Raw genomic sequence first — 14,072 nt, 5'->3', positions numbered from 1 at the left:
CTGATGCACCTCCAGCTGAGTGCCTTTGTAAGCACGCCCCAAATTCAGAGCAAAGTGCCTCTAAGGGAAGATTTTTATAGTGATCATTTGCACCACTTGTCTAATGCCTGCCCTTTCCTGCATGCAGTGCCATGTCATTTGCCATTTTCTGGTTTGTGCATTAGAAATAGAATATCTGTCATAAACTGGACCTTTATTTGCAGTCTTGCAATATTAGAACCATAATAGCGTGTAATGGCCCTGCTTTAATTCCCCGTACATTAGAATAAAGCTCATACTGTTTATGTGCTATGCTGAGATATGACAAGGGCAGCTCAGGATAAACCTAATATGTAAGAAGATTCATTTGTTCCACAAAAGCATTCCCCCCTGTAGCAGGTGCAGTTTGTTCACAGCTTGACTTAGGGGAGATGAGTGCTAGCTGTCACACGTTTTACTCCTGTGAATATTTCTCAGGGCAGGTTTATTTTTGAAAGTCAATTAAAGGCACAAGCTTTAAAGTCTTGGCTACAAGAAAGCAATTAATCATGTCCACCAATAAGGGATACAGTTCATTGAACACACATCAATCAACCCAATGGGACATGTTGTCACACTATAACAAAGCAGTTGGTGAAACAGCAAAAAAAAAAAAAAAATAATAATAATAAAATAAAATAAAAACTGTATATTAAAGCATTATTTTGGCATTAAACATAACATTGTAAAAAACATGACTACTTGCTTCAATAAATGAAAACCTTCTGTAAGCCGGTATTTTGTGTTCGTTTGATTATGCAACAACAATTAAAATATGATAATAATTGGAAGATAGAATTCTCTAATTCTAATATGCTGTGATGATTTTGAACTAGGTATTTAAAATAAACATTCATAAAGATACAGCTGGAGAAAATATTCATTTGCATAATTAGACTTTTGTCTCAAAACCTTATAGGTACTGACATATAGCCCTTATGAACGCCCATGTGTGACAATTAACTGCAGTCTTCCGTAATTTAAACTGATTAGGAAACCAGTGAATCTCAGATTACCCTACCATTCCAGGTCATTTGGAATTCAGCTACAAAACAGCACACCCTACTGCTGAATGCCACCATAACACAGTTACTGTTCCTATTGTGAACTTCGCACAACCTTTGTCCTTCAATGCTTTACACTGCTGGGGAAAAAATAAATCCTGCCTAAGGTGGTTTGCTGGTTTTATCTTCTGCTGAGAGTTCTGCTGTCTAAACGGGTTTGATGGTTTTGGATGGTTTGGGGCGACCTGGTAAAGCAAGGAGACCAGCTAAACAAACTTAAACCAGACTGAAGTGTTGACTAAACTGGACTCTGACTCAAGTCCATCTCAAGTCAGATTTCAAGACCATGTTTTCTATGATTTCATACGAGGTCCAATTACTCCTGAAGATTTGGTCTTAGTCTCGGACCTGAGTCAAAATCTGGTCTTGTCCGGACTGAGGTACTAAAACACTGCAGCTTGTTTAAGCTGTTATTTTTCAGCACCAAATTAAACTCTATTTACTGTTATAATTAAACCAAGCAATGATCCTATAGTCTTTGCAATAGAAATACTTAAAGGATAATCGAGAATACATCCATATCCTTTTGCAGAGTGAACCAAACACTTAAAAGTGTCAGTCAGTAAAACCAGTGGAATTTAAAGGCTGGATTCTGTTGTGGCTCAGGGTTGGAGATTTTTTTTTTTTGACCCTGTGTCAAAGCCCAGTGCAGTTTCCAAGAATCAGTAAAAAATAGATGAGAAACTGATGAGAGATGGAGCAAAAGGCCTTCGAGAAAAGTTTTCTTTCTTTTTTTTTTTTAGATAATTATGTGCACTGGACTCTCATAGTGAAGATTTAACTTAAGGTGAGCATAAACTGATATTTTACAGCTGTAAAAATCAATAGAATAATTCACCCAAAAATTTTAATTCTGTTTTTACTTAACCATTGCATACATCTCACATACAATTTTTCTTGAAACATATAATAAAAGTTGCAAAGCAACTTTACAGAAAATTACGTTTTTACAAAATTTAGCTCATTAGTGGTGACTTTCGGTTAATGTACATATAGCAGAAATGTAGGGAAAAATAAATTAAAGACGTAATCAACCAGAAGATGAAACTATTAATTATTATATGATGTAATATCTTCTATGGTCGTATGGAATACTTTTTATCCGAGTATCCTTTACAAGAAAATAATATTTCAGTCTTTCTTCACTGTGTTAAGTACCATTTCTGTCTTTTTGAAAACATAAAAAATAAATAAATAAATATATAAATAAATTACTAGTGATTTCAGAGTGTAATTATTTTCAAAGATAATCATACACTATAAAAATTGGTGAAGGAACTGTTGTTGTATAGAATATAGCTGTGTGGAAACTTTAGGTTGTTGCCTCCGAGCTGAGCCAGTGACCCAAACATCCAAGCAAACATTGTTATGAAATGCAGTCCTAACCTCAGATTTCATTATCCAGACTTGAGGATAAGACACTGGCTATGTGCAATAAAGACAAATCTTCTCACATTATTTTATCTTCCAATACAGAGGGGAAAATGGCATCAAACAGAATTTGATCCCTCATTTGGTGGATATCCTGCTGGGGCTTGTGAACTTCAAAGCTGGGCAGGTGACACAGATCCATCTGGTTCCTCTGTAGGCTTTGAGTAAATCAAGGGCACCTTACTGCTTATTCAGCATGACTTGTCTTTCCTTGTATTCTCTAGACAGTGCACAGTGTCTTACTTGTGCACTCTTGAGGCACAGATGAGCCTTTCCAATATCTCCAAATTATGTTCCTTGAGTATCTCTTTTTGTTTCTAATTGGCATCTACAGCTTATTCTAAATGGGTATTTTTGGAAAGCATTGTTTCCAAATGCAGTTGATATTGATTTTAAAATTGTATTCTGAATGGGTTGAGTTTAAATGAGTCCCAAATCAAAGCGAATCTCGTCAGAAGACGAGAAATTGCACCATATATTTTACGTTTTGTTTTATTTATTTATGATCCCATGCATTCCTGTCTCCTAATTTGTTTGCAATGCCCTGAATTCCAAGAAAATCGTTATTTCTGGCTTTCAAAATATATTTAATAATGGAACTCCTGAACGAACTGTCAATCGTGGCTCATCATTAATCATAACCAAACAGTTTTAATGACTAGTCATCAATCATTAATGTCATAATCATCAATCACGATCAAACTGTTGTGGGAAACTTTTAATTAAACTGTGCTTGACCTATATATTTATTTATTTGGTTAGTTTTAATTTTTAGCAAATGCATTTGGAATTAGTTTTTTGTTTTTACCAAAAAAGTAGCATTTACAAAGATGATAAGCCTTAAAAATGTCATGCAGTATCAACCATTTCATAAATGGTTTCATTAGAATCAATTCAATTAATCTTAGAAAAAATACAAATAATAATCTTTCAGGCTAAATTTGATGAAATATCCTGAAAGTAACAAAATAATGTAATCATTAGTTTGTCAGATATTGGCTGCCTGGCCACGGAAGTAAATGAAATTCATTTCCAAAGAGCTGTGTATCTATCCATGCCTCCATCAAACTACATAAGTTAAGCACAACTTGCTGTTCAGCCTTCAGTTTTAACCCTCTACTGCATGATGTTTCCTCATGGTAGCAAACTCATTTTCTTCTCTTTACGGGCTTAGAATGCTCATAAAATGGCAATAAAGTGGTGTGTAATTGACAGATTACTTTGAATAAACCATTTAAATGTGTTTCTTCATCAAATTAAATCCTGCTGGTCATTAAAAAATAAAATAAAAAATTACTTCTGGCATAGCCCATTTAAAAAAAAAAACTACTACTACTACTACTACTAATAATAATAAAACAATATGTTTATTTTTCAAGATTTGACCGAACATGATTTTATTCATTCAACAATTAGGCAATACTAACAACCAAAATGTGAAACAAAATTACAGTTGGTGTTTCCTTTTTGAGTTCCACTGTTAACCCTCTGCATGCTATTGTTATGCATTGATCTTTTATGACACAGATATGATAAAAAATGATGTACGATATTAACACACATCGCTTGTTTTATACGCATTAGGATTGTTGGAACATTTCTCAACGTGTCCAGCTCACCAAACAGCCCTATTGACTAAATTGTTTGATCCACAACAGAGAACACCGAAGCAAGAGAAACACGGGGAACGAGGCATCAATACAAACACACATAGTGCCTTTTTTCGGAGAACTGCATGGTCGACTGCACGCTCATCTTTCATGACTTCTCATTTGGAGGCTGTGACAGCCCACTGGTATTAATTAAAAAGAGAGGGAGATCTGTACCGCTCAGCTCTGACCCACGACAGACATTGCTCTCAATTAGGTGCCCTCCAAAGTCTCCCCCGCTAAGGCTTTTTGGCAACATGGTTTTTCAGAGTGATGATTTGAGTTTGTAAATGATAGCAGGGGCTGTGGTCAGGACTCCAGTTTATTCTGAACACGATGCAGTGCTGCAGACTCCCTTGAAACGTCTAACACTCTACCTCAATAAAGTCTTGCTGAGTGGACAGTCATCTAATATTAAAAACGGATTCATTATTTATCTCTATGTTGCTCAAACCTGTTTGATTTAGACCTGCTTTATTAAATTGAAGACAAAAATAGACATTCTGAATATTGTGCTGCTTAATATTTTCCATGCAGTTACGATGAATGATATGTTAACCTTTTGATCTTTTACTGATTAATTATTGATGAATTCTTGTTTTATTTTAAATAACTGTTTCAGAAAGTGATTTGTTTATTTGATTGTGCAACATCAGTAAAAGTCTCAGTGTAACAAAAAAACAAAACAAAACAAAAAAACACTAAGAACCCATTAATACTAAGAACTATAACTATAACAGTAACTACATTAGCATCCACATTAAATAACGTTCTATTAAACGTGCGTGATGCCATTATATCATCTGCTGCTTTAATGATTGGATGGATTCTGATTGGCTATCTATGTTTTCATCTTTCATAAGCTTGAAAAAAAATAAAAATAAATGTGATTCCAATGGTATTGTTCCTCTATGCCGTTATAGTTGTGGTGTGGCAGCTGCTTTTAAATGTAGAACGACTTTTAAAACTACTGTTTATGTTTATTGTAGCCATTATAGTTATCGTCCTTGTTGTTAACAGACCATTATTGCATGTTCTGTTTTTCCACTCATTATTACAAATAATTTGCTCTCCTCCCAAGTGCATTCATCTCTGCAGACAATACACTATTTTAAAAGTGATACATATGACTTGTACACCTTATTCCAAAGTCTTCTAAAGAAAGAATCTGTGTTGACACACACAAAAGAAAGAAAGCGATACAGGTTTGAAACATGGTGGCGAATAAATGATGACAGAAAATTCATATTTGGGGCAGACTGGGGGAAAAAAAAATGGACTCAGACTCTCAATAAGCAAAACCACATAAAATGTCTGTTGTGTCCTTTAGATATGAAATATCTATTGAGCCTGTCTGAGTGTTGCAGCTGTCAATATCAATCTTATCTCTGCACAGTCGGAGTTTGTTTAGTGTCTGTTTGCTTCTTTTAGCAGATTTTTGCTTCTTTTAGCAGAAGAATTTTCTTCTTGACTGAGCATGTTTGCAACATTCACTCAAAAACCCAGTGCCAGCTTTTCAATCCATTGCCTCCCACTTCATCTTGCGTTAAAACAATCTCTGAACCAAGGGTGTCGCTAGACCCTTTTACTCAAATACTTCAGTGGTACATTTTAGTGAAATACCACTGTGCTCCGGCAAAATATTACTGGTGATAAATCCTTGTCTGATGATGGAGATTGCCGTACTTACCTGAAAATCACTTTCAGCAATATATCTTCTGTTTTCTATCAACTGTTTGAAATCAGAACCAGCAGCGATGCCACGTTCATGCATGAATGTTGCTCTAAATCATCAAACTGGAATTGTTTGCAATTCAGTTTGATTCAATTGGACACTTTACTCACGCGCCGAATCATTTGATACAGTATTTACCTGCAGTCAGTAGGAAACAAAATAATTTGTAAGCAGTGAAAAAGCATTTTATGGGAAGTGTAGCTTGTGAACAACTCTGTTGCAGATAAGATTATTTATATGCATATATCCAAAACAGAAGCAAAATAAAATTTCTATATCAAGTTTGTATATCAGTGTATTAGATTATTGGGACATGGCTCTCTGGAATACTGATTCCAATTCAGAGGTCAGACGTATTGTCAGAATAAATTAATGCTAATATTCCATATGAGTAGGCTTGTTATTTACTTTTAGTAGCCCTGTTACTCGGAGATCCTGATTGGCTGACTAAATCCTCACTAAACTGATTATCAAAGAGTGGTACTCCAGGCCTATTCATTTAATAACTGAGGATTAGCCTACTCATTTTTCAAATATTGTCAAAACACTTTGCAAATGAACATCCTGGCCTTTCCCATGTCTTTTTTTTCTGGATTGTTACAAAGTTACTGTCAATTAGAAGTGTACAGTATTTTACAGATCTGCTTTTTGACACTTGCTTATTATTAGCATGTGTATCACCACAAGGGATTCCGAATTTCCTGAGGGGATCTTTAAAACTGGATCATATCCCAGGAGACCCCTGCTAGCCTGCATCTGACAGCTAAAAGATCACTATATATTTTTTTTTTATGCTCAGCAACAAATCATATGCACATAGAAGCCAGAAAGGCAAGACCTTAATGCAAACTAGCACTTTGAATCCATCTCCTTATCCTGCTCTGTTTGTAATGTGAAGTGTTATAAATGATGCTATATTCCCATGGAGCTGTTCTGTGCTGGAAGAACAGGAAGGGAGTGAGCTTTTGATGTTTTCTTTCTCAATGTAGGTTAGAGGAAGTGTGAGGCCCAGGTGGTGTGTGATTCTACAGAGCATTGTCTGAACCAATACATATGCTATGATAGGGTGGTGTGTCTTTTGTTTACAACTTTGAAAAGGATATGCAATGTGGAAGCACCAAATTTATGCATGTATGTAGGTATGCATGTGTTAGATGTTTGGCTGCTCTCCAAAAAAAAAAAAAAAAGTTAAGTGTTTTATTTCTCACATCCTTTTCTCTCTTTCTCACTCTTTCTGATGGCAGTTCTAATTAGTGTTTTTACTGAACGAACATTTGGATTTGTTACTCATCCACGTAGCTCACTCTTAGGCATCATTGCATTCTCTAAGTGAATTACAGTTGGTTGCTTTGTAGAATTCTAGGCATAAGGCAGTAATTATTTATTAATTAATTAATTTATTTATTTATTCCTTTTGTTTATTTAAAATATTCAGTGTTATATATCAGATCACCAGTATGCATCTGTAATATGTATCTGATCTGATGGACTATGCAGAAATTCAGAAAACCTGGAGGCAGCTTTCACATGGAGTGTTTGTGAAATGTGCTTTGCAAAAGTCTTTTTTTTGATCATACATTTTTAAATTTGCCTGACCGCAAATTGTAATAAATATAGACACATCGTGTTGCATAGCATGATACTTCAGTCATTCAATTAACAATTACCTAACAGTCTAATAAAGTGAAAACAATCATTTTCACTTTAAATCAATGCTTCTGGACAAAATACCAGTCTATAATGAATTTGTTTATTTCAAACATGCAGCCTTTCAGTTTACAATCACTTGCAAACATTGTCTCTGAAACCATGCTTTTACTCAGTGTGAAGCGGGCCAAGAAGCCAGGATACAGTAGCGCATCTCCCTTTATCACTCCTTTGTCTCATGAGAAAGGGGCACCCCAGTCACCACCAATATCTTCACTTATTCAGCGTGGCATCCTTTCAAGCCAGGGCATGCCATTCGCCTATTTATTTAAACGGCATCAATATTTAATTTGCTAACGTGTTGCAGAAGATCACAAGAGCACTCACAAAGGACCTCAGGCTGAATATGCAACGCCTTGATAAATATTTCAGCACTCCATTTCGCCAGCTCCCCCACTGACTCACTGTGTGCCTCGAGCTGATGCATGCAAGAATTAAACATGTTATAGCAGTATTTGTTCTTGAAAAAAGGAACAAAACAAGCGGGGCATTGCAGAGGTGAGGCATCCAGAAGAAGAGCATTTAGGCTTTGATATTGTTGCATTATTGTGAAGCAATTAAAGACACAAACAAACACCCTCACATACTAAAAATCAGTGCATTCATTTCAGTCAACCATTTCACTTTATGCACATGGGTCATTTCTATTATGCAATACACTGTCATATATATATATATATATATATATAATAAGTATCAGCATTTTTCTGTAATATTATGAGGTTTGAGTTGTCTGTGTACTTTTTGAAAACATTTAATGTTGGTATAAAATCAGCTTTTACAAAATGGTAAAAAAAATTACAAAAAAAGTAAAATTGTAAAATTGATAAAGATGACAGGATCACATAACTTTAACTCTGTTTTTATTTTTATCATTTTGCTCTCTGTAATTTTGTAAATAATTAAGTTAAGATTCACGAAGATGCATGAATTAAACATTTTTGAAAGTCTAAGATACCTTTTTATAGAAATATTACAAGCATACATTTTTGAGAAGTTCAGGTGCTGCATAACCGGAATGACCCACATAATCTTCTCTGTTCCCTTATAACACTTCTAAGAATCCACAATAAGATGAAATATAGCCATAGTAGCTTCATATATATATTAAAATTGAAAATGCAGAAGTGCATTTATGTATTATGCATTTTCAATTTGAATATATATGTGAAGCTAATATGGCTGTAATTCCTCTTATTATGGATACTTAAATCATATAAACATATCGAGGGGATATAGCCAACAAACTAGAAAATCCACAAGGCCTTAAGGAGCAGCTCCTGTAAAGATTCTCTCTACACTCATTCGTGGGCATCCATCAATAAGGCAATTGTTTAAGCTCCCAGCAGAGCTTGGCTCTGCCTGTGAAATTTATGAGAGCCAGAGCAAACAGACGAGTGGATGAATGGTGAGAGTGAATCCCGCAGGCAGACGGAACAGAGTCCTTAACAATAACAACACAATCAATCAGGTCATACAAGCTTCACACTCAAGCCTAGGACTGCTCCCAACATCCCCTCTGCATCTTCTGCCTAGCTCATCATTGCGCTTCATGGTAAAAGGCTATTGAGGATGAATGATAGTGCACAGGCTGCTATGTTTATACCAGATTTAGTGACTCAAAGGTGGCATTTGTTACCATCATCAGCAAGTAACTGAGGAAATGGATGCAACTTCCTCTGCATATTTTATCTGTTGTTGCACATCTCTAGATGATTGGAGAACGATTTATGATACAGCAACAAAGTTGAGTGTAGATGTAAGAAAGTTGCACTAAATTACACAGATTCACTGTGTGGATGATGTGAACATCTTCACGTTGTTTTCGCACTGGAAAAAAGCCTCATGGTTAGCCAAATAGCCGCTGGCATCACAACAGCAATCAGTCACTGTATTTTACTCATTATGCAGCCCTCAGGCTGCTGAGAGAAGCTCGGAGGAGGGTTTCATCCACATCGCAGCTGTGAATAGCTAAGTTTAGCCAGGGTTTGGGTGAAGGCTCTTGAATGTACAAAGGGTACGGAACATACATGGCTACAACTGCACATAGATTACTACCAGCATGAAGACTGGAGGCAATGCAGAAAATCTGAGGTCTAGGGTTGCAACTAAGTGCACAAGGGATAGAAGAACAGACAGCATAAAGTCTTGCCACAGAGAGGAATTGTGTTTTGCCTACAAACAATGATGCATCTTTTGAACAGAAAAGATGCTACAGGATCGAGACACAATCTGTCCCCACAGCAGTGCTGCAACACGGTGCGTGGGGACTTCATTATAATCTTGACTGTAAAACTTTGAGATGATCACAGAGAATTCTGTCTGTTTGTTTCTTTGTTTCTTTTCTCCCTTCCTATTATTTTTTGGATTTGTTTTCTCTCTTTCACTTTTGCCTCTTTTTTTTTTGCCTCATTTTGTTCTCACACGACAGTGTTACTGGCCATGTCTACCTTAGCAACTGTGGCCATCCTCACTATTATCAGACAACTTTTTGATCTTTCCTAAAGGAAGTCTTTGAAAGTCTTTTGAACATTATACAACCCAGAGGTTATTCGCATATTTTTCTCCTTTTTCCAAATCTTTAAATAAATCCTGTTTGTGCATAAACTGTTCATTGTAATGTCTACCCTATAAGGCTTAGATTAATATTATTCTACTTCCTATTCTGTGTTATATTATAACAATATACTGTATGTTCGTTTGTCTACATGAAATGTGTTTATGCCTGAGAGTCGTGTAAAGTCTGGAGTTCTTGGTTGTGTGTCTGTTTGTTGAGGTCTTACATCACCAAGGCCAGTCAATTTAAGCAGATTGCTCTTCACACCTGTCTCTCAAATGAAATTTGGTTCTCACTCTCTGAAGCGGTTGTCTTGTTTTAGATGTATTCAGAATAAGCTCCGCAAAAAGAGAAATATAATTTCGTTCTGGGTTGAATAAGATCTGAGGGACAGACAGTTTATCCTAAAACAGGTTAAACATCCTCAGCTGCACACCTACTTACCTTGAAAGAACTGAATATATGCAACCGGAGCCAAACGAGAGAGGCTTTCAATGCCAAAACTTTGCGTCGAACTTTTAAATACACATGCAGTGTTTGCAAAAGCTCTCATTCAAAATTGATCATGAAGTTCAACACTTGCTTAAAAGCTTGGAAAAATGCACACGGTATGTTTTGTTCTGTGAACACTTCCCCACTGAATCCATAAAATACACTCGTGAGTATGACTAAAAGGCTTGTTAATGCCTTGGACTGCATTATGACAAGCCTTGCATACATTAAAGCTGCTAAAGAATTGCTGTGCTGTATTGACTGTGAAGTTGTTATTTAGTATTCTGCTTTCATGTTTGTGCTATACTGCAATGCATTTACCTTGAGTAAAGCTATTGTGCAAATGAAAGGAATAGGAGGACTGTAATTAGCTGCAGTTATTTCTTCCGTTCTCTTATTGATCAGGCTGGTGTGCAAATTATTTAATACAGCCTAAAGAATCAAACATCCTCTTAAGTATCCAACAGCTGAGAAATTGCATCTGTGTTCCATGGCAAGCACAAACACACTGTCCTTGTCCTTCTGCTGTATTTATCTGCTTTGCATTGGGAATCCAAATAACCCTCTCGCCACTCTTGTAAATAATGAGAATAGGGACTTGCATTCCTCTGTTGCTGTTAATCACATCATTTCTCACTCTAATTTGGCTTACAGTATCTCGCTGATGGAGAATGTGTATGTATAGTGAAATTCAAAGATCTCTGCCTTAAAGAAATAGAGTAAACCCAAAATAAATATTTTCTGGCAATGTACTAACCCGCAGGCCTTACAAGATTTAGATTAGTTTGTTTTCTTCATCAAAATGGATTTGGAGTTGTTTACTATTTAGCTTGCTCACCAGGAAATCTTCTGCAGTGAATGGGTGCCATCAGAATGGTAGTCTAAACGGCTGTTTAAAACATCACAAAAATCTGCAAGTTATCCACACCACTCCATTGCATCTTTTAATGTCTTAAGAAGTGAAAAGTGACAAGTTCGTAAGAAACAAATAAATCAATAAAATGGAATTAATAACTATAAAACATTACTCCAAAAATACCAAAATACCAGGCCTTAATCCCTGATAGCATTTCCTCCAATGAAGGTCCATCCCTTGTGTACATCAAATTCTACTGACAAATTTATATATATATATATATATATATATATATATATATATATATATATATATATATATATATATATATACTGTATATATATATATATGTATATATATATATATATATATATATATATATATATATATACTGTATATATATATATATATATATATATATATATATATATATATATATACTGTATATATATATATATATATATATATATATATATATATATATATATATATATATATATATATATTTTTTTTTTTTTTTTTTTTTTTTTTTTTTTTTTTTTTTTTTTTCAAGGAAGAAGCAGATATTTTTCATTCAATTTTGGGTGAGCTAACCTATAGGCCTGTATATATTTTTGATTTCTTGATTGTTTTTAAATATATTTTAATTAATATCAATATTGCAACAATTTCCTAAAAGAAAATGTAGAAATGTGACCATGATCAACCCTTTACCTGTTCAAATCCCACAATTGCACAAAGCAGTTTTAAAATCTGACTATAGAAATAAAATATGGGGGGAAAAAAATAACTAAAATTGATAGATTTTATATTATTCTACCACCAGTGGTATAAACAACCCTGATCTAGGCTATGGAGTTTTGAGCACAGTTTTCAGACAGTAACAGTAGGCTTCAAGCATCCATAGTGGGTGTAATTTGAACATTGCTGCTCCCTAATAGAGACTCGGGAAAGCAGCCTTGTTTCCCAGAGCCTCTTTAGGCATCTCAGGAACATTCTGGGCTGAGATCACTGGCTTGTGTAATCCTTTATGGAGACAAAGGGGTTGTCTTTAGCGCTTCACTGATGCCTTGCTTGGTGTAAGCTTCTTGTAAGTACTTTCACAAAGACATTTCATCACAAAACCAGGATTTTGAGGAACTCACAGAATGATGCTTTTACTGTCATTACGGCCTTTCTGAGTAGCGTTGGGGATTACTGCGCTCGGCTAGCTGAAGTAACAGCAAAGGAACAAAGCTCTGATTGCTATCTCAGGCCAACAGGTTGAAATTTTGTTAGAGAGGCTGAAATGGGGAGGTCACTTTTAAGAAATACTAGATAAATAACCATTGTGAACATGAAGAAATGGTTTGAAAAGGTTCTATTATTAGCAGTGTGTTATCTCTGCTTTCTGCCCATCTGTGATGTTATTGGTTTCTAGAAATTCTGGCTCATGTGAGATGTTTGTAATATCCTTTCAATATCCTACACTCAGAATAAGGTTTCTAAGGTGAAAGCTTTGCTCTACAAAACTTTGTGTGACTTTGTGCGAGTACACAGGAAATAACATAAGTGGTTGTGCAACTAAATACACAAAAAGTGATTTTGCTCCCTCATGTTTTCATGACTCATGATGATTAAGGTTGACATGAAGCAAAACCATCTTCTTGTAGACTGGTATTTATCCAGTAATTATACATTTCAGAGACAGTAAAAACATCTTGATTGCCTATGTGCTCAAGCTTTTTCCTAGTTAAAATAATTCAATGAAAATAAACTATGGAGATATTTTGCTTTTCTCTGTTGTTTCTAAGATATTCATAGACATATTTCAGTAGATTTTGCCAAGCCATCATAAATAGTTTCTTGAATGAACATGGAAAAATATGTTCATTTCATGTAAGTTATGTAATCATCAATGTGTAGAGAAATAAGGGCACATAATCTATCATTTATTATTGTAAACTCATTAGCATCAATGTTATTGTCAATCAATTAGTGTTAAATAAAAGCACCATGAAAAACCAAGAAGCTTTCTTTCTCTTCAACAAGACACTTGAGCTTCTGTGTCTTTCACAAGTATAAAAGAGAATGCAAATTTATTTCTAAATGAAATCCAGGTGGAACGTTTCAGAAAAGAGAAGTCGTTTGCACTCTTTGTAGGAATTTAAAAACTGCGGCAGTACAACAATATACAAAATCTCACCCATGAGCAAGTACACTCTCATTAGAACAAACATTAGAGTGTCATTCATTTTAAATATTTAGCTCAAATCAGGATGTTAAAAAATTCTATTTTTCAACTAATGTGCTTTTTTAATTAAGTGGTTATCACTAGACCACCTTTGTGTTGTTTTTGAAGCTTGAATACCTTAGTCCTTTTTTATTAATTATTATTATTTATTTTTTTACAAATTTATGGAAAAGAGCCACCAGTACAGTTATTCAAAATCTCAAGTCATTGGGCGAGCAACTGACAAAAAAACCTTAGTAAAAACCTTACTATAGTAGTAAGATAAAATGATAAGGAATAGGTTTATAGAATTTGTCATTTGCTGTAATAATACACATAATACAAGTTTGA

Source organism: Carassius gibelio, chromosome B6 (assembly GCF_023724105.1).
Source record: "Carassius gibelio isolate Cgi1373 ecotype wild population from Czech Republic chromosome B6, carGib1.2-hapl.c, whole genome shotgun sequence".
Lineage (NCBI taxonomy): Eukaryota > Metazoa > Chordata > Actinopteri > Cypriniformes > Cyprinidae > Carassius > Carassius gibelio.
Note: the sequence above shows the minus strand (reverse complement) of the source record.